Source organism: Triturus cristatus, chromosome 4_1 (genome assembly GCF_964204655.1).
Source record: "Triturus cristatus chromosome 4_1, aTriCri1.1, whole genome shotgun sequence".
Classification (NCBI taxonomy): Eukaryota; Metazoa; Chordata; class Amphibia; order Caudata; family Salamandridae; genus Triturus; species Triturus cristatus.
Window position 1 is genome coordinate 668969715 of NC_140585.1, and position 21975 is coordinate 668991689.

Genomic DNA, 21975 nt, shown 5'->3' on the forward strand with positions numbered 1-21975 from the left:
ATGAAGCATGACACTGAGGGATTCTTAGTGTGTGAGGGGTATTTTAAAAACACTTAGTGCTTTCCCATGACTTTTTCAGGGATCACTAACACACCCCTTCCCAAACCAAAAAACACAAAAAAACTTTTTGTTTGTAGGGTAGAATCTTATTCTTTGCTAAGCCCTTCAGTTGAAAACTATAGCTCAGCGAACTCCTGTTTTTTAATGAGTGCCAGTGTGTGTTTTCCCTTCCCATCACTGAACTGGTCCTCCTCTCTACCACCTACACTTCTTTGTTGATCCAAACAACAATACAATAGACATTGTTGAAAAAAGTAATTTTATTGTTTAAAATACCAAGTATTAGGGAGTTTCTTCAGTTTGTTAGTCATGCTTTTTGTAAACGTTTCTGCGTAATTGAAAAACATACTTATTAACTTTTACCAACTGCTAACGTCAAATTTTAGGCTGCACATTCTCCTGGATGACAGTAGGACGTGGATCATCAATTTTCCAGCAAAAATAAGACCTCAAGGATATTTTTTTTCTTGATTTGACTCGGAGCGTAAGCCAGCTTATAAGTAGGATCTGTATGTCACCTTATCTGCTGCCCCCACGTCATCACTTGCGCAAGATCACTGTGTGATTCATCATTGGGACAGGTGCTTGCTTTTTTTAATATAATAAGTCTGTGATCAGTCTTTGGGTGCCCTCTGTGCCCCTCCTTCCCCTCCTTTGTCCATCCCTTTGAACCCCCACACAAGTAAGCCTTGGTTCACCACAGTGCAGTGGTACCCGAGCACAAGCAAAAAGTGGGAGTGAGACCTGTTTGGCCTGCCATTCCAGCCCCTGCATTAGATGCCGCACAGGGATGCATCGGGCAGGGACAGCTAATTAAACCTCCTCGGGTCGGGTCGGATCTGCCAAGGGATCAGGCATGGCGACTTTGTTATGGTGAATTCACCCGGGCTCAGGAGATGGATGAGTGAGCGCGCAGGCGGGTGGGCCTTTATTCTTGCTGCTCAAGAGGGGCCACTGCTGGCCACACCGAGAGAAGTGTTGCTACAGAGCACTGGCGCCCCACCCACCCCCTCTAGCGGGCCCTCATCCATGGGCACGATGACATACAGGCCAGGTCTCAGACACACCAGCCAGGCCACAGGAAACAATTACTGTGCCTCAGGCCACACCAGCATTGCCTCAGAGCGCACTGACTATACCTCAGGATTCACCAGCCACATTTCAGTAAATACCGACATGGGGTCGTTATACAGAAAGTCCCCAGGGCACAATGGGCATGTGCGCCTACGGGGCACTTTGGTATTAAAGAAAGGGTTGCTGATGCTTGTATGGCCCCTTCGGTAATACAGATAGTGCTGGTACCCATGTAGCGCTATCTCATTTGCATTAGGGCGTGGCCCTGTGCACATGAGGGAATCTCTTTGCCTCTGTGCCATATTATGGATGCAGGCGCAAAAACAAAGAAGCTGTCAGGAGGTGCGCTGAAAGTGCGCCACAAAACAGAAGCACACTGTCAGTGCATCCCTGATGGCAGCCCTCTGGAGCGGGAAATTGGGGTCCCATGGACCCCCCAGGTATTCCTTTGCACGTGGGAGCAGTCACTTACTGCACCCGCCTGCAAAGGGATCACCAATCACTTTTTAAAGTGGATGAGGGTTGCCATTTGCACAGTGAAACACGGAGCAACTTTGAAGTAGACCTCCTTATTTCACTGAATGCGCTGCCCCGAGGGCAGTGCATTCATTGTAATAGAGTGCACTTTCACTGTTTGCGCACGGTGCACCTTTTACAAATAGGAAAATAATGCTTAACAAGGACCCTGGTTTTTGGTCACACGAGCCAGGCCTCTGGGTGCTGCAGGAGGTGGCAATCCATGGAGGGTTTGCGTACAGTACCTGGTAGGAAGCCAGGCACTGTGGCCAACCTCCAGTGTGCATGGCTGGAGCACATGGACAGCTATGGTTGATCACCTGTAGAGGTTTGAGCGCAGAGCCTGGTTAGATGCCAGGCCCTGCAACCAACTTCCTACTGCACAAAGGCTATGATCAGCTGTGTTTTGATAAGTTATGTGATCGAAAAACTCCCAAAATTAATTGACAAAGTAAAGGTTAAAATTAAGCTCTGATTCCTCAGGTTATAACACCTCAACATTTGTTTTAAAATAACTCAAAGATACACACACACAAAAACACTCACACAGCTAGAGTGCAGTTATGGTTACAAATTTAAAAGGGAAAAACATGCAAATGCATATTAAGCTCCATCATATTTAAGGAAGCACAGAGTATAATATGCATTGCTGCATGTGGAGTGAGACCTCCCTCAACAAAGAAATTAAATAACATACTATACCATGTTCATATGCGTGGTATGCCATGGCATCTTTTCATTTGCAACACACAAACATAAACTCTCGGGTCTGAGCAACTTTAGAACTAGAGCATGAAAGGAGAGATACTATAGTCAAGCTGTGTCTAAAATGACAGTGAACAAATCAGAAAGGAAAGGAATCCCTTTAAGGATGAATGCCCTCACTCACCCGAAGGTGACATGCTTCATCATTTAGGCTTTCTCCTCTCAGTGGGAAAACCTAGTCCCACTGAGGGCTACAACCACCGCACTGAGAAGTGGGAGCTCAGGGATGTTTTTGTTTAAGATTTTAGGATACTCAAATCCCAAAGATGAGCACTAATGTGAGAAGAGGGCGCAGCGCAAAGAAATTCAAAAGTGTGTGAAGTGTGAGCTAAAACTGGCTAGCGCTATTGAAAAAATGATTTTTATTGACTCATTAGCCCTGCCAGAGATAAAAAACAGTACAAAGCAGTTACTATTGAAAACTGCTAGATGACAAGGGTCAACATGTTTCAGCCAATGACCATCTCAAAAGTATGTGTGGCTTTCATCAGGACCAAAAAACAAAGCTGCTGCTAGAAAGTGTTACACACGTGCAAATAAAGTTTGAAAAAAAGACCAAACCAGTTAATGCTTTAGCGGATACAATCTCGCTGGAACTTGTCTGAAAATAAGAAGACACATATAGAAAAAGTAAATCTCCAAAACTCATTAGTTAACAGTCAAGTCTGAAACACTGGTATATGTGGCTCAAACATAGTACTTATGTCCAAACTGTTAGAAAGCTCTAGTAAAAAGACTCACCCAATCTGTGGGACAAGTGAGCCCACCTCAACCTGGTTGCAACTCAGGGAAGGGAGCCCCGCTCTGTGAAAATAAGCAAGTGTAACCTAATCAGTATAGTTTACTTGCTCAATAGTGCCATAAAAAGTGAAGAATATCAGTAATGTCCAACAGACTAAAACGGACTCAAAACGACATAGAGTGTTATAACGATGTCACTCCCCTTATATCCTGGAAGTGTATGTACATAAACCACTTGTTAAGATTTTACAAAAGTGGTCAAGGACGAGGGAAGTCAAGTGTCTGAAAATTACGAACTCATGTTCAAGCCAAGAATCTATACACCGAAAGACTACACCATGACCAAACACAGCTGTGTTTGGTCATGGTGTAGTCTTTCGGTGTATAGATTCTTGGCTTGAACATGAGTTCGTAATTTTCAGACACTTGACTTCCCTCGTCCTTGACCACTTTTGTAAAATCTTAACAAGTGGTTTATGTACATACACTTCCAGGATATAAGGGGAGTGACATCGTTATAACACTCTATGTCGTTTTGAGTCCGTTTTAGTCTGTTGGACATTACTGATATTCTTCACTTTTTATGGCACTATTGAGCAAGTAAACTATACTGATTAGGTTACACTTGCTTATTTTCACAGAGCGGGGCTCCCTTCCCTGAGTTGCAACCAGGTTGAGGTGGGCTCACTTGTCCCACAGATTGGGTGAGTCTTTTTACTAGAGCTTTCTAACAGTTTGGACATAAGTACTATGTTTGAGCCACATATACCAGTGTTTCAGACTTGACTGTTAACTAATGAGTTTTGGAGATTTACTTTTTCTATATGTGTCTTCTTATTTTCAGACAAGTTCCAGCGAGATTGTATCCGCTAAAGCATTAACTGGTTTGGTCTTTTTTTCAAACTTTATTTGCACGTGTGTAACACTTTCTAGCAGCAGCTTTGTTTTTTGGTCCTGATGAAAGCCACACATACTTTTGAGATGGTCATTGGCTGAAACATGTTGACCCTTGTCATCTAGCAGTTTTCAATAGTAACTGCTTTGTACTGTTTTTTATCTCTGGCAGGGCTAATGAGTCAATAAAAATCATTTTTTCAATAGCGCTAGCCAGTTTTAGCTCACACTTCACACACTTTTGAATTTCTTTGCGCTGCGCCCTCTTCTCACATTAGTGCTCATCTTTGGGATTTGAGTATCCTAAAATCTTAAACAAAAACATCCCTGAGCTCCCACTTCTCAGTGCGGTGGTTGTAGCCCTCAGTGGGACTAGGTTTTCCCACTGAGAGGAGAAAGCCTAAATGATGAAGCATGTCACCTTCGGGTGAGTGAGGGCATTCATCCTTAAAGGGATTCCTTTCCTTTCTGATTTGTTCACTGTCATTTTAGACACAGCTTGACTATAGTATCTCTCCTTTCATGCTCTAGTTCTAAAGTTGCTCAGACCCGAGAGTTTATGTTTGTGTGTTGCATATTACGTATTAGGGGAATGAAACTTCTCGCAGGTCTTTAAATCTGTTCCCTTGGACCCCCCTTATCCATTTTGTGTGTTATACATATCTTTTCATTTGCACCTGTTTCATGTGCACCTGTTTTAAGAAAAGTTATATAACCAAGGATGCAAATGGTTACATTTGTGCAATTAGGTAAAATCATATTGGCAGTACCTTGGGGCATATCAACAAGGGCTTTATCTCTGCTTTTTTGGCTTTAACCCCTTCGGTGCTCATGACGGAACGGTTCCGTCATGAGCCACGGTTGAGCTGTGCTCATGACGGAACCGTTCCGTCATGACCACGCCCGCGCAAGATTCCGTCAGCACAGCGGCGGAATTTGCGCAGCATGGAAGGGGTTAAAAGCCAAAAAAGCAGAGATAAAACTAGCACCCTATCAACAACAGGGTGCTAACACGCAAATTTGCATGTTAGCACCCTTTTACTCTACGCTTCCCCTTGCATCTCTAATGAGATGCAAAGGGGGCGTTCCAGAGTAAAATAATAGGAGAAATGTCGCTAAGCGACATTTCTCCTATTATCAAGAATGTCGCTAACCCTGTTAGAGACAAAAAAAGCAGCGCTAACCGCGGTTAACGCTGCTTTTTTACGTCTGCTAATTTTCAGACTTAGCCATGATATCCTATGGAAGGAGGATATCATGGCTAAGTTTGCCTGTCCCTATCAACAAGGTAACGTGTGATTATCGCTGGGTTTCCAGCGATAATCTCACGTTAGCCTGTTAGCGTGTAGATTTTTATCGCTATTGAGATAAGCGTTGCTAATAGCACGCTATCTCAGCGATAAAAATTCACGCTAGCCGGCGATAATTATCCTCACGCTAAGAGCGCTGAGCGATAATTATCGCCGGTTGTTGTTGATATGCCCCCTTGTGACTAGGGGAAGAGTTGTTTTCCTGTATAAACGAATTGTTACAAGCAATTTGTGAAGAAGTAAACGAGTGTCACTGTAATGCTAGTGTTGATGTACTCTGGTATAATAGGGAAATTTGACCGTTGCACTATATCAATACATTTGTGAATTGCGGTTCTTAGTATTGTTGTTTTAAATGACACGCTATTCAGTTACATTTATTTTCGCAGCTATGGCCACATGTATATACTGTACATATGAAGAGTTGCCCTAGCCCCACCCACTCCTCCAATACTCCAAACGATTGAAGTGAATTAGAGTGGTTTGGTGTTTTAAAACATATCTCACGGTTCTCTGTGAAATATGTGGTTTCATACCGATGCATTTTGTTCTAGAAAAACACTAATTGTGTAACATAGTTCTGCTGTCTGACCCTCATCTACTTCGTGACTTCTACTTACTTTATAGCATATTTTTATAGCCATTGCTAATGCGTTGTAGTAGTTTAGGTTGATTACTGTCTCACACAAATATGATCTATTGAATTGCGTGTACCTCTTATTAATGGTCCTGTATTGGTTATAATACTGTTGTTGATGTCTATGTTCATCGCGCGCTGATGGCGTCTTTCACGCGGTCAGCGCGCGATACTTGTTTTATGATGTGGCTTTACTGTGTTCTTTTAAATGTGGCTCTGTGCACTCTCGCATGGAGCGTCCGTCGGTGTAGGGTTCGAGCAGCATCTGACAGTTGCTATCCGGCCGGCTGGCTGAGAGGACGCTCCGTGTGGCGGTGGAGTAATCTACTGAAATAAACTCTTGCACCTAAAGAAGACGTCGGCAGTTACTTATTTCAGGTCCTAATGGAAACTTTGTTTGACAAAAAATATATACACTAATTTTACAGTATGTGAAAGAAGTCCCGAAACATTGACACTGTTCTCTGTAGTCTGCACACTAGATGGCAGTATATGATCAGCCAAATAATCTTCATTACTTCAGGTGAATAAAGGCATTTTCTTCTTTTCGGAATAAGGTGTTTATAAGGTGTTTTTCTATACTGCCATTTACTTTTAAAGCAACATACATGCCAAAGTTTTGAAACAAGAACGCAAGAGATTTTGAAAATAAAATCCTGGATGCTTAATTTCCCCCAGGGATGTATATTGAAGCACATGAAATTTCAAGCTGGAGACAGCTAAAATTAAGCCATTTTTGTCTTAAAAGGTCGGAAGTCTCCTGCCCGAGTCGGGCCTGATGGCATGTATAGACCAACAAAAAAGAAATAGACACTTTTTAGCAATTTTCGGACACGTGAAGTAAGAATAGTAAAGTCTACACTTTACTATGTATACTTGCCGTCATGATATTGTAGCAGTCCATTTTCTGGAGACGATCTTTTGTCAAGATAATATTTGAAACGATGCCAAAAAACTGGACAGGTCACATGCTCCTCCCCTCCTGCCTCTCAGGACTCTGCAGCGGCCCATCTCAGTGATAATGATTGACTGGCTATGTCTTCTCTCTTGATTATGGTTTGCAGTGTTTTGTGGCCCCCAGGCATGCTCCACTTTGTTTCAATATGATATTCTAGCCCCCTGGATCATGCCTTTCACGGCCTACACATTGGGGCTTCTGCTCCCCTGCTGTTTAGTAAATCTCTGTTGGTTGTCTGACATGTTCTAGGGCTTGGCCACCTCGCCGTATCGGTGAGGGTATATGCTGAGGGACGCCATGCCCCCACGGGATAATTCCCTCGATTGAAGTTGTCTCTCCCTCTCCTAGTTGTGGGTCCCTGGGGTGGTTAGGCGTGGTTTCTCAACCTGTTTGGGGGGTTGGAGTGGATGGAGGGTGGGAGGGATTTGGGTGTTCACATCCTCCTTCTGAGGCGCTTTTGTATTTGACTATATGCATTTTGCTGTTTTTTTATATGTCTTCCGTTGCTGTACTTCAATTTGTGTGGGGGGGTTTGTGTGGGCTGGGGGTGGGGAGTTTTATGGGATGAGCGGCCTCTTCCAGAGGTGACGTCGTTTTTGTATTTAGATACTCTGTTGACTTTCTGCTTGCATCACATCACCGTTACACACATCCTCCGCACTGCTACACTATAACGACATGACAGACACGGTATTTAGGACATGGAACATCCGTGGTCTAAATGACCACCGAAAGGGTCGGCTCATATATGCACATCTTCTCTGGCACAAAGTGGACATCTGCTTGTTGCAAGAGACCCACCTGCTACCGGCATCAGCCGCCAGACTACATTCCCGTCACTGGGGAGAATCACACTCCTCTTACTACTCCAACTATTCTTGTGGGGTTTCTCTTCTGATACGCAGGGGCCTCCCTTGGCAAACTACCCAGGTAATCACTGACCCCGATGGGCATTACGTTATCCTTCATGGCTCCCTTCAGGCCCAACCTTTAACGATAGCTGCAATATACGGCCCTAATATCGATGACCCAGACTTTTTTTGCGCAAATCTGGCATCACATCTCATCCCTTGGCCCTGCCACGCTCCTCTGGGGTGGGGACTTCAATGTGACACTTTCTCCAGTCTTGGACCGCTCTGGCCCCCATGCCTCCCACCCACGCTCTATGGCAGTCCTTAGCTCCATTCTAGCTGACAACTCCCTGTACGATGCTGGATCTCTGGATTACTTCTCTGGACATCCATTCCTGGCTTACCTCTGTTGATCACATGGCGCGCACTCTTTCGGATCACGCGCCGGTACAGCTTAGTCTCAATCTCCCCTTGTCCCCTTGGCGTGCCTTTTCCTGGCGACTCCCCCCGAATCCGCTACGACATTCTGTCTTCTGCTACGAGGTCCAGACCATGATCACTAACTATTTTGAGCTAAATGAGGGTTCTGTGGATTCCCCCTCCACACTCTGGGAGGGATTCAAGGTCGTTATTTGTGGCGAATGCATCTCTAAACAGTCCGGGGTCTAACGCTCTATTCGCAGCATTCTTGACAAACTGGAATCAGAAATTAAATCTTTGGACACCTCCCATTCTCTACACCCCAGCTCTGAAACACTTGCTCGCCTTCGCGAGAAACACACTAAGTTCGCCGAGGAGGCCAACAGGGAGATCTCATTCCTTGGCAGGGAGACCCGGGCACGCCGCTTCGATGAAGGCAATCGTCCCGGCAAAACCCTGGCCAGCCTCCTCCGTCCGCCTCATGCCGCATCCTATATCACAGCGCTTCAAGATGGTGGTCCCACTCGGACTACCTCCCCTGATGAAATCAAAGCGCGCTTTACGGAGAACTACACGCAGTTATGCACTGCGGGTTCCACACCCTCGTGCGAGGTCCTCAACCAGTATTTTGATTCCCTCGAGCTCTTATGGCTCGAAAACTATCACCAAGAATTCCTCGACGAGCCCTTCTCGGAGGAAATACTTGCCGCCATCAATGGTATGCCTGGCGACAAGGCCCCGGGTCTGGACGGCCTGCCCGTCTCTTTTTACAAGACCTTCGCCCTGCTTTTGGTGCCGCACCTGGTTGCCATGTGCAATGATTCTTTTGAGAGCGGCCAACTTCCACTGTCACTCCGCGAGGCTATGTTAACTCTTCTTCTCAAGCCGGACAAGCCCCCCGAATGCCGTGATTCCTATCGCCCCTTGTCCCTCATTAATACGGACAATAACATTTTTGCCAAGCTTATCGCTTCGCGCCTCCTTCCTCTCATGCCACTCATTTCTCGGCCTGATCAATCTGGCTTCATTCCTGGTCGTGCTACTTCACACAATCTTCGGACCATCTTTTCCGTCCTCCATCAGATTAATAATAATAATAATAATAATATTGAGGCTTATAAAGCGCGACAGCTACCCCAAACAGGGGTGCCCCGGCGCTGAAGCAGCAGGTAATTGTGTCCAAGGAGAGCACCGGTATTAACAGCCCATATTAATCTACCCTAAAGAGCCACATCTTCAAGGCCTTTCTAAAACAGGTTCCTGAATGGCCAGCTGCAGAAACCCTGGCAGGGCATTCCACAAAGAAGCTGTTCTGACTGTGAAAGCTCTGCCACCCAATCGGGATTTCGCAAAGCGCGGGTTGAGTAGCAAGTTAAGATAATTGGATCTGAACACACGATTTTGTTTGTAGGAATACAGTCTATCCATAAGCTCTCTCCGCAGTAGCTGCCCTCCTCGACACCACTAAGGTCTTTGATACTCTAGAGTGGCCGTTCCTTTACTTTCTCGTTCCACGTCTTGGTTTCAGCCCAGTATTTCTACGCAAAATCATACTCCTCTATACTCTACCCACTGCCCCCCTCCGGAACAACGGACACATATCTGATCCCATCCCTATCGGATGCAGTACCCGCCAGGGGTGCCCTCTCTCACCCTTGCTCTTCGGTATTGCAATGTAGCCACTGGCGGCCAGACTCCGACAACACCACACTCAGAGGGACATTAGCTTCACTGCCCGTGCCCTCTTAATCTCCATGTACGTGGATGATATTACGTTGTATGTCCACCACCCCCAAGAAAATCTCAGTCCTCTGGTGCGCGAGATCATACGGTTCGGAGTTTATTCTGGAATCCAGGTGAACTGGGGTAAGTCGTCCTCTTTCCTCTCACCAACGCCACTACATCTTTCACCCCGGACTTCCCTTTCGTGTGGGTGTCAGGCCCCACTCGCTACTTGGGTATCTGGCTTATCAGGGACGTGGATGAACTTTGGCGGGCTAACTTTCGTTGTGCGGTGGACTGGCTCGAGTCCAAGATTCCCCAGTGGAACCGGCTACCCCTGTCTTTGGCCGGTCACATAGCTATTGCCAAGATGGTGGCCCTCCCGAAATTTTTATATCTTTTCCTCAACATTTCTGTTCCCCTTACTGCCCACTTTTTTGTAAGATCCGCTCGCTGCTCATCTCTCTCACCCGGGCTGGTAGGCAACCCAGGATCGTGTATGACACTCTCACCCTCCTGATGTCATGCGGTGGCCTGGGAGCCCCTAACTTTAAGTTTTACGCATTGTACGCTCAGGCCAGTTTTTTGCATTTCTGGATTCATCCCACTCCTTTCCAGCCGCATGTGGCGGTTGAGGCAGACCTCGCTGCTCCGTGGCCCCTCATCATCGCACTGTTTGTCTCTGCCAAACACCCATGCACCGAAATAGACACGGTCGAGACGGTGCGCTGGGCCTGGGATGGACTACGCCGTCTGCCCAGTGCTCCGGTGCTCTCAGCAAATACGATGCCGATCGGTCGGCATCCGGCTTTCCCTCCTCTCCAGCCCTCCAGTATGGCTAAACACGCCATTTGCCTGGGGTTGACTACACTGGTGGATCTCTACCCGGGGAACACATTCTATTCTCCTGCTGCCGATTCCGGTCCCATGGATACTTTACTATTTTATCAGCTATGGACTATCTGCAGGGAGCTGCATCCTACGTTCCCCTTGCCTCCTCCCTCGATGACCTCTCTTAATTTCATGTATTCGTCTCCCTCTCCTCGGAAGTTGGTTACCATACTTTATGCCCTCACGCTGGTGTCCATCTCCTTCTCTACTGACCGCGCTCGTGTGGCGTGGGGCGAGGACCTTGGTATTGATATTTCCCAAGCTGACTGGCTTTATCTTTGCAACCAGACGAAGCGATTATCCCCGAACTATCACCTGCACCTAATACATTTTAAATATTTGCATAGGCTTTATCGCACCACTCTTCAGCGCCATAAGCTGGGACTCACCCCCAGTGATAGATGCCTGCGCTGTTCTACTCCCGCGGTGGATTTTTCCCACCTTGCCTGGTTATACCCAAAGGTCTCTGAATATTGGTGTGAGGTCTGTACTACTATCTCCGAGAGTACAGCCTCTCCGGTTCGGCCTGACCCTCCGCTCTGCCTCTTAAGTTTGGTTAAATATTGCCCAGACGCCTCACGCCGCTTGATAACTATGCTCCTTGTCCTTGCGCGGTGTAGGGTGTCCATGTGCTGGGGTCGCAAACCTGCACCTAAGTTCGCCCAATGGCTCGATGATGCATCGCGATGCCGGACCCATTTATCTGAATTCTGGGACCTTATGCCAGCCAGATCTCATCCCCTCGACATATGGGGCCCCCTAGTGTCATACCTACATGCTCATACCCCTCAAAGCCAGACTGCCTCTCCCGCGCTCCCCAGCGGCACTCCGCCTGCGGCGGCCGCCGGTGAAGGTCAGTAGCCGCCCTTCACCCCGTACTGATTCCCTCTCAGGCAAGGCCCGCTCCCTCTCCCGCAGTTTGCCTGATTTATATCTATCATTGCTCATTGTCCAGATGTGCCGATGTAATGTCTATCTAAGCCGGTGTTCTCTGCTGGTCTGTGCTTTTGGCCCTCCCTCATATCCTCAATTGTTGCTATGTATACGGTGCTCTGATTTGATGCAAGATTGTAACATGTCTATGCAATTTTGTCAATAAAGGTATTTGAAAAAAAAAAAAAATAATAATAATAATAATAATAATAACATTTTGCCCCGTTAAGGTCAGCTATGATGTCGGGCACCAAGGGCCGTCAAAGATCAAAACCCGCTTTCACTGCAAAGTGTTGTTCCCAGGAATGGATGTGTGCTGGTAGATGAGGTAATTTGCCGGTGCCACTCCTGCATGATCACCAGGGGAGATCCAACACCGGCACCTGTCCTCACTGAAGAGCCCAGCCGTGAGCCATGGTCAAAGGACAGCATTGACTTTGGATGCTTCCCCGACGTCCACAGCACCGTATTTATGATGGACTCACACTCCAAGTTTCCTGTGGTCGAAGTACTCTCACCCACTGCTTTTCCCACGTCAAGGCAGTACTGGACAGAATATTCGCGATGATGGACCTCCCCGACAATATCAAGTCGGAAAATGGCCCCCCATTCCAGGGCAGAGAGTTCCAAGACTATGTAGCGTACCTTGCCATATGGCACCAGAAGATCACACCGCAATGGCCTGAGGCACATGGCATGGTGGAGCACTTGCCTCAACCGGACGCTGTGGATTGGGTTTCAAAAGGAGAAGATGCTGAAAGCTCCCTCCACCAGTTTCTAAATGCCTACCGACAGACCCCAAATAGCACAACTCGCTGTGCCCCATCTCATCTGCTGTTCCGACGGCCCCCGCATTACAACATCCCAGTGGATCCCATCTGGCACCCAGCAGAGTTTGATAGCAAGGTCACCCAGGCCAGGCGAGAGACTACCAATAAAAAGGCAAGTATTTCGCGAAGGGCACAGCTCTCCTCACTATGTGTGGGTGACTATGTAGACATCAAGGACAGGTACCCAGGGTGGAAGTTCTGGATGCCGTACAAGCCCGAGGTCTGGAAGGTTATCACCACCAATAGGACCATGATCTCTGCATGAAGAGAGGCATGAATGGTGACCAGGAATGTGTTCTGGATTAAAAGGGTGATCGGACCCCAGCCAGGAAATGAGTCTGACGTCGATCCTGAGGCGGAAGCAGAAAAAATGTCACTGATCTGGCTTCCTCCCCTGCAACAGGCTGAGAGTGCCGCGCTCTGGTATATAGACAGTGTACTTACAGTGTATATGAGGTCCAAATACATTTTTACAAATCAAACCTACTGTACTACACCATTTAATACTTCTTCAGTGAGTTTTGGTCAAGCTTGTTCACTCTTTCCTTCCTATGTAAACTTTTATTTGTGAAAAGGCCCTCCCAACATTGCCACTTGAGACGGGCAACGCAAAAACAGCCAGTACACAATTTGCTAACTCTGGCCACCTACATGGTTTTCCATGCCAATACTGGTACACTTAAAAATTGTGATTCTCTGGGACAGGTTCTGCAACATGTGCATTGAACTGGGCGCATATCCCCTCAGAGTTATTGAAGAGGTGTTATGAGTCCCAATGTACCCCAATATAGGCCTATGTAGCTGCACAACCTTTTACCTACTTTTGTCTTACCTTGCCGCACGACCTTTCACCTACATTTGTCTTACCCTACATAACGGTTCTGGCACTGACCTTTTACTTAATTATGTGCAGAATAAATGTTGTGTGGTTTTCTTCGAAAACTAGCCTCATTTAGTATGCATGAGGATTCTTAGTATCATATCTTAATCCCCTGCCTAGGACATGCATAGCAGATTACCATCTTCTGTGTAATAACTATGTGCAAAAGTCTCTGCTATCGTCATCCATGAATGACAGACCCACAGTACCATTACACATCTGGGCTATAAAAGACCCACATCTTCACTGGACAACGAGAGGAGAAACTTTCACGCTGACACTAGATGCTGAGATCCCGACCTGCAGAAGCTCCAGCAAGCAGTGGTCTGACATCCCTTGGGAGTGTCCTACTCGAGACCAAGACGGGGTCCTTCATTCTCTACCATCAGGTAATGGGGTTGGCTGTTTCCTAGGGGATTATTGGCTTTACATCCATGCACATGCTAGGTACACTTAGGTACACTTAAGTAGGGTTTGCATCTTAGGAGTTTGCTCGATTATTGCCATATATCGATATGCCTCCATATATTTACTGTTTTAGCACCATGGTAGTATTCTACCTTTTGTTTACTCTGTCTGTGCTTGTGATCTTATATATCTGTTTCTGACTAATGATTGTTGCAGCAAACATGTTGTATAGTAGAATGACGCTGGTTCAATAAATGCTAATTGAAAACGTCCCCATCGTTTATTCTGTATACCTCTCTGAGACTAAGAGAGTACGGTTGACTGAGCAAAAGGTACAGTACTGTTTCCACGATCCTTGAAGGATCAAGGGTTGTCATGTGCGATAGTTGCCAGAAAGTATTAGCTCCTTGGTAAAGTTAGGGGGCTTATGGTGGCACTGTGAGCTAGCTGGTCTAAAGAATAACATATCCTTGGGGATGTCTGAAATTAGTCTGTACACCAATCCCTTAGTTTATGTTATCTAAACTCACAGATCCTATGTATTATTAGGAACTACATGACATGGCGCTGCCAACGTTGGTTTGGTTCTTATTTAACAGTCAAATCTGAGTAGTTCAGTCATGCTTTCCCAGAGATCCCTACTCACATCTATCCACAGGCGTCTGGGGTTGGAAGGGAAAAAGCCATCGCAGCTGAAAAAGGTATATCCTATGTCTTGGCTGTAGGTTTATTCAAGTTCTCTATATTATTCATAAACCTCATCTCGTTGCAGTAAAAATGCTTCATCTCATAATGTCTCAGAATGGAGAAGCTGGTGCTAGTGGTATTAGTGGTACTAGTGCAGAGGAAGCTGAGCTTGGAGAAGCTCTTAACATTTCAGAAAATTGCATACATGCAGTTACTATGAAAATTATTAGACTTTGGAGTCACATCATTGGGTGGGACTGTTACCTTCGTGATTGAGGCACAAGAGGCATTTAGGACAGAGGTATTCTATTCGTGAGTTAGATTCCCACCTGCAGATGCACGCACACATACATTTCACTCTTATACTCCAGATGAACTAACAGAAGAATACATTCCATACGAGGAAAAAGTCCCTTTGACTTACCAAGTGCATTTAAATTGGTTTAAAGGTGCCCTCCCCATACCACAGATAAAGTGAGACTCAGTCCGATCAGCAGAGACAAAGCGTCTTGGTTGGTCCTAGCTGCTTATTCACCGTGGCTAGAGATTGATACATTGGCAGCAGCAGAATTACAAAAATGAAGCAGTACTTTTCAAAGTCCAGAGGAAATTCCCCTTTTAGTAAGAGATCTAGAACTTGTGCAGTGTACCACAGTGAGGTTTTATTGACTTCAAATGTAATGGTTGGTGAAGGGACATTTTCTATGCATCATTGCAAGCCATTTCTCATGCATTGTAAAATAAAGTTTCCTGAATTGCTCCTCAACATTTCTTTACTTACCAAGTGGCAAGCATTCTAACATGGAATATGTATCAGTGGCAAAGTCACTAAAAGTGTCGCCCATCCTCCTCTTATGGAGATATTTCACATCTACACCAATTACGCTGAAAACTTGGTAGACAAGAGTGTTTTCAGACAGTTTTTTTATTATGTCCACTACAGCAGTCATGTTTTCCTGTAAAGATCTAAGAATGCAGTAGAGTGTACTTTTTTTCACATCACTATCAATATGTGACCGAAGATCCTCACATTTCTTGCCTTTGGCATCATTTTAAGCAAAAATTCTGTAAACGGTCGCCACATAGATAAAATAACTTTCACAGCCTCTAGGACTGAGAACCACTGGCTATATGACACAGTTGAGATGAAACTTTCTTTGATGCAAATAAAGCACAAAATGAGAAAAATTTGCATTTTTGTTCCTGCGCATAACGAAACAGTGCACCAGAACAGACTACAAAGTCAATAACATTCTTCATTAACTCTGAAGATTGTAAATATGCTTTCAGCATACCATATAGCAAGTGGCAAGGATAACTCACAGGGAATCATGTCAGCTCAGGGATCAATTTTGACCAGTCATCACACAACTTTTTCATGTACACAGCTGAATCACTTAAAATACAAACAATATCACTCCAATCTTTGTTGGACTTGGTAAGAACGTTTTGCAGTTTCATTCCAAGTGACACTGTGTTCCGTGTTTTCTAAAAGTCTGCTGGCATGATTTTACCACTATCCCAGATGCTGGATGACAGCACTCTTTACACATATATCTGTCACTGCACCTTGCATTGAATGTTAAAGCCTGGGGTGTTTGGCAATTCACCTACTATCAATACTGACTCGTTAGAAAAGGGGGCTGATGTATCAAAGGGTTTCACCCATTTTCTGTCTGTGGGTAAATGTGATGGTACATATTGGGACTATTCTTATGAAACCAGCTATTTTACCTATCATTGAAAGAATCAAACGTAGTCATAAGATCAAATATGATTTTGATATTTCATGATTCTCTACAGTTTATAAAATAAAATACAAAACTGAAAAAAGCAAATGTGACCTCCCTAAAGAGCAAAACTCAAGCAGAATAATATTAGCCCAGTCTTTCTTGCTGCTACCTTGTATAACAAAATTGCATTGTATTGGCCCCTTCAGGAAGAAATAAATGACTCTTTCACTCTCCTTTTACTTTCTTTGAACAGCATTTAGTTTGTGGTTCTGCAGGTGTTTTTTCAGTGTTCATATGTTTACACTGGTGAGGGCTATTTCCCTTTTAGTGGGTTTTTATCAGTTATAATAGGTTTAAACCTAAACAGGATAGCTTAAGTACACCGTTGTTACCAGCCCTTTCATGCGGCCTCAGGAAACAACTACCCATGGCATCAGCCCATCACATCTCAGCCCTCTGCAGGCAAATCCTTTACCGTCCATGTCCCCCATTTCTGTAAATTCCAGCCTCTTGTGCCTGCACTCCAAACAAGTTGATGAAGGTGGATACACATAAAAATCACCAGAAATCTGAACCCATCCTGCCACGCTGAATAAGCTTGGACATCCGCAATGTTCAAGTTCACCAGTAACCTAAGCACCTAATAAACAATATTTTACAGGGTCTTCAGCGTTTGTCCATTTGTACCTGGCTGCCTAGTGAGCGGCATTACAGCCACATTATTTATTTACTATTCACCTCTTAGTTGTACAACATCTTACATAGGCAAGACATTCCTGCAATCCAAATGTATAAACTTGTAAGTTTCAGAAATATGACCAGGTAAGGAGAACTCTGTTGGAAGATGTATATATTTTACACATTATTGATTTATCGGTGAATGGTACCCACATTGGTAGTGTTATTATCCCCCTACTAAAGCGACTATGTTATTCCTTATATAGTGTGGCATCAAGGTTTTTTTAAATTACGTTATCATTTTGCAATAAAAGTTTGCCGTATAAAACAGAACAGTTCTCCTCATGTTAGCACAGTTTAGTTGGAAATCAAGGTAAATTCGTAACACCTGATCTTTAGCTAACCCCACAGATGGTGTTTTCATTATCAGTGTGGACTGTATGGGCTTGGTTGAGGCTAAGCCTGTCTGGATGAGGAAAAGGAACTAAAAGCACTGGCTATCAACAGTCACTTAGGGAAGAGGCAGGGCGGGGGATCTTGTAAAAGAGTGCCCAATAAAAGTACAGAGAACATGAAAGGTTTTCAAATATGCCTGGGAAGCACTATAACCTTAACTGAAACTGAGTCAGATTTAGGTGTTGGCCACAAATAACACTTCCGGACAGTATCCTTGCACCTAAATCTGAGCATTCTGAGTTTTTGCTCCCAGAATTGAATAAAACATGTGCAAAAAACAAGCACATGTTACATGTGGTGGGTTATTCAAGTGCTCCAGACTTGGATAGGGGGTCTCAGAACTAAGTAAGACATGTAGATGTGAGGTAAATGTAAGGGGGTCAACTAAGGGAGAGGTTATTGTTGAAAGGCCTAACATTCTTGGTATGTAACAAGGGACCAAGAAGAATAGTAGGGGAGGAGAAATGTTTGCAGAAAAACAACTTTGGTTAATGAGGGCATCATTTGGGAGAAGGCATTTCATCCTATCAGAAAGACTTTACAATGTTAATGTTCCCAATTTAGTCAGCCCTAGGAGCTTATCTCCCTAATACATCTTGTCCATTCACTGAAATACAGAACAATTTAAGCAAAGTCCACATTTCTTTGTCGTAATCTTGTGGGAGACACATATACTAGAAATCACAGCATCCACATCCTAAGGGAGAGAATGTGACATAACTGACAAGCTGCTGACTTTGGACCTGCAGAACCAGGTTCTAGTCTAAGCCTTGGTTCAACATCCTGTGATTCTGGGCAAGTCACTTAATCTCCCTGTGTCCACAAAAGAATAATATGTAATGTAACTGGTGCTCATGGAAAGTGCTCCAATAGCTTCAGGTCTAGGCCACGCTATATAAAACTACAAAATAAAGGGAAGCACTGAAAATCCAGCTTAACTGTTAATCTTTATTAATAAATATTTTGTAAATTTGATATATGTGTTCTTGATTTCATGTCCAAAATTTCTTTAAAAACACATGCATCAGCCCAGCCAACTTATTTCCTCTTACATAAAGACTTCCACAGGACTTAAAAAAAGAAATTAAAAAAATAATATATATATACACACACACACACACACACATATATATATATATATATTATCTACTGGCGGTCGCCAGTAGATAGTTATAGTTAGGACCCTGTTTCCATAGGAAATCCGCAACATTCTATTTGGAATAACTTTGGCGCCGGTCGATGAATCCTCGCGAAATTTTCAAAATAGGTGGGGCGCTACGCTCCGCTCCTACCCTGAAAGTCTCGGGGGGATTCCTCAAGCGGGGGCTGAGAAAAAAGGGGGGTCCCAAAACGCGTTTTTCCCATGCATTTTTCCATAGGACCTTTAGACACAGCTACAGCCCGAACGGCTGAACAGAGTTACTTGAAATTTGGCAGAGAGGTAGTCCTCAGGTCAAGGAAGTGCCTTTTGTAGGTCTGGTGTAAATCTGTTCAGTAGTTCCTGAGAAAATAGCATTTAAATCAATATATATATGTGGGCGGAGCCTAACCACACATCTCATCCTGAGATCTGATTGGCTGTCAGCACTTCATCCAAGAAGTGTTGGCAGCCATCTTGGGACCAATATACATGATAGCACCTCATTAAAAAGCATTGCAGTTAATAGAAGATTTTAAGACTTTAGTTACATTATAAATCATTTGTTGATGGTACCATACTCATTTTAGGAATTGTGGTATGTTCTAAGGTGATTTCACCATGTGAAAAAGCCTTCTGCTGGGATATCATGATTGAGAGAAAAATATTTTCTCATGCTTTTACCACAGAGATTTGGAAGGTGATCTATAAGCTAAACTGAGAGCTTATTTTCTGTAAATTCACATTATCTTTCTCAGTCATGTGAGAATGAAGTCTGACATTCTCAGTAAAACATGTACATCCAACAAGGGCAGAGACTGTCAGTTGATTCCTTTGTGTTCTACTGCAGCTTTCCAGAGTGTTCCAAAGAACTACTAGAGCGCTAACCGTCCTACTTATGATAAATGTATGGCACACCTGAAGCCATCTTGCTTGGATTAAAGTGGTAACTCTTAAAAGATTTAATTTAAAAAGGAACAAAATGAGGGGGTTCATTTTTCCATAAAAAGTATGATTAGTGCTGCAGAAAGAAAAATTAGGGCACATTTTGAGTGACTTCTCAAATCCTGACATGCAGACTGAAACATGCACTTTCAATACCAGCAGCAGTTTTCCCTGGTGAGCAGTAGCTTTACTACAGTGATCTAATGAGCAAAAAGAGTGCTAACATTCTGATTTTATGGCAAATGTGTGACACATTTGAATGCCTTCTTGATGGAATCAAAGTAAAAAACTGAAAGTATTTCCTACTGAGGAGACTGCAGTAAATGAGGAAATTAGGAAACTTCATAACAAATAAGTCTCCCAAGATGGCCACCAGAGACAAAAGAGCCCAAATGTAGCCCAAATATCACCCAGATGTAGCCCAAGTATAGCCCAATGACAGAATGTCCAAGAATGTTCTTAAAAACAACTAGAGCACTTACTGTCTTCATTATGACAAAAGTATGGCACACCTGAAGCCATCTTGATTGGAATAAACTGGTAACACTTAAAACATTTAATTTAAAAAGGAACACAATGAGGGGGTTCATTATGCCATAGAAATTATGATTAATGCTGAAGAAAGAAAATGAGGGCACATTTTGAGTGACTTCTCAAATCCTCTTCTATTTCATTAAAAAATTCTGACATGCAGACTGAAACATGCACTTTTAATACCAGGAGCAGACTTCCATGGTGAACAGTAGTTTTACTACAGTGATCTAATGAGCAACTAGAGTGCTAACATTCAGAATTCATGGCAAATGTGTGACATATCTGAATACCTTCATGATGGAATCAAAGTAAAAAACTGAAAGCATTTCCGACTGAGGAGGCTGCAGTACATGAGGAAATTAGGAAACTTCATAACAAATAAATCTCCCAAGATGGCCACCGGAGACAAAAGAGCCCAAATGTAGCCCAAAATCACCCAGATATAGCCCAAATATAGCCCAATGACAGAAGTGTGCAAAACACTTATTATTTTGTGTTTTTGCAGTGTTATATAGTGCAGACTTGTCAGGTATTGGAGTGCTTTACATGAGCATTGGTTACATCACACAAGAACAAATTCATTTTGGTTGTAGACATGGGGAGACTAAGTGATTTGACCAGAATCACAGAATGTCGAGCTGAAGCAGAAACTTCAACCTGGTTCCCCAGTTGCAAAGTCTGCAGTTCTGGAAGTAACACCACATCCTCTCCCCTAAGTGCAACATTTAATCAAGTTGTCAACTAGATAAAAAAACATAAAGATAACAAATAATTTAAAAGTGCTTTGTCGCTATTTGAAAACTCAGAAAATATGTCCTTATTTTAGTCTTTTAGAGCACTAACCATAATTTTGATGCCAATAAGACCCTCTCATATATGTAATTTCTAAAGGAATGCTCTAGGTATTACAGTTTTGATTACATCAAGATGATGTCAGGCGTTCCACACTTTTGTAATAAATATAGAATGTTAGCAATCTAGTTGTTCATTAGGATACTGTTGAGAGGCAGAGGCCAGGGGCACGGACTCTGAAAATTGAAGGCAGGTAGGAGGGTGCAAAGGCAACAATTTAACCACACTGAGCAGGCAGGAAGGGCCGTGGAAGCACAACAGACTATGGAGGGCAGTGGAAAGGGGGGCAGGGGCAACAAACCAACAATACAGGACTTGCAAGAGAGGCTGTTGGAGGGAAGATCTATTACGGGTCAAGAAAGCTAGGGGCGGTCCCCAGAGCCCCGGGAGCCACCACAGAACTGAGCAGGAGAGTGAGTCAGGGACAAAAGGGGCACCTTAATTTGAGCCGGGGTGCCTAGGAACGCTTGCTCCAAAAATGAAGAAAACAGACATATGAGACATGGAATTGGAGGCAGAATACGATGGCAGTTTAATGAGAAGATGCAACTTCAAAGAAACCGCAGAATAGAGACATAAAGTACAAAATACAGAATCCAGATAATCATACAGCTGTCATGATATTCTCTGTATCTCAATTAATGGACTGACAGAGAGAGAGAGAAAACACATCTATAAATGCATCATGAGAAACAAGTTACACCAAGGAAAATGTTACCTAGGGACACTCACATTTACTCTTAGAGCAAGCATTCCTGCAATTACAATACAACATCTTTTAAATGCAAAAGTAAAGAGAACAATGGTTAAACATAACATGACATGACATTTCATATAGGTAAAATAGAATAAGATACTTCAAGCAAAGCAGAGCAAGACATTTTAAGCAAAGGAAGACAAGAGCTCCCAGTTCTTGGGGAAAACCTGCACAGCCTGTTAACCTACATACAGACGGCGAGGTTGTCCGTCGATATCTGTGGGTGCTCCCTTTTTATATCATTTTGTGGGCTCCTTTGCACGCTACATCTACCTACGTATGCTACCCAAAAGCTTCGTCTGCAG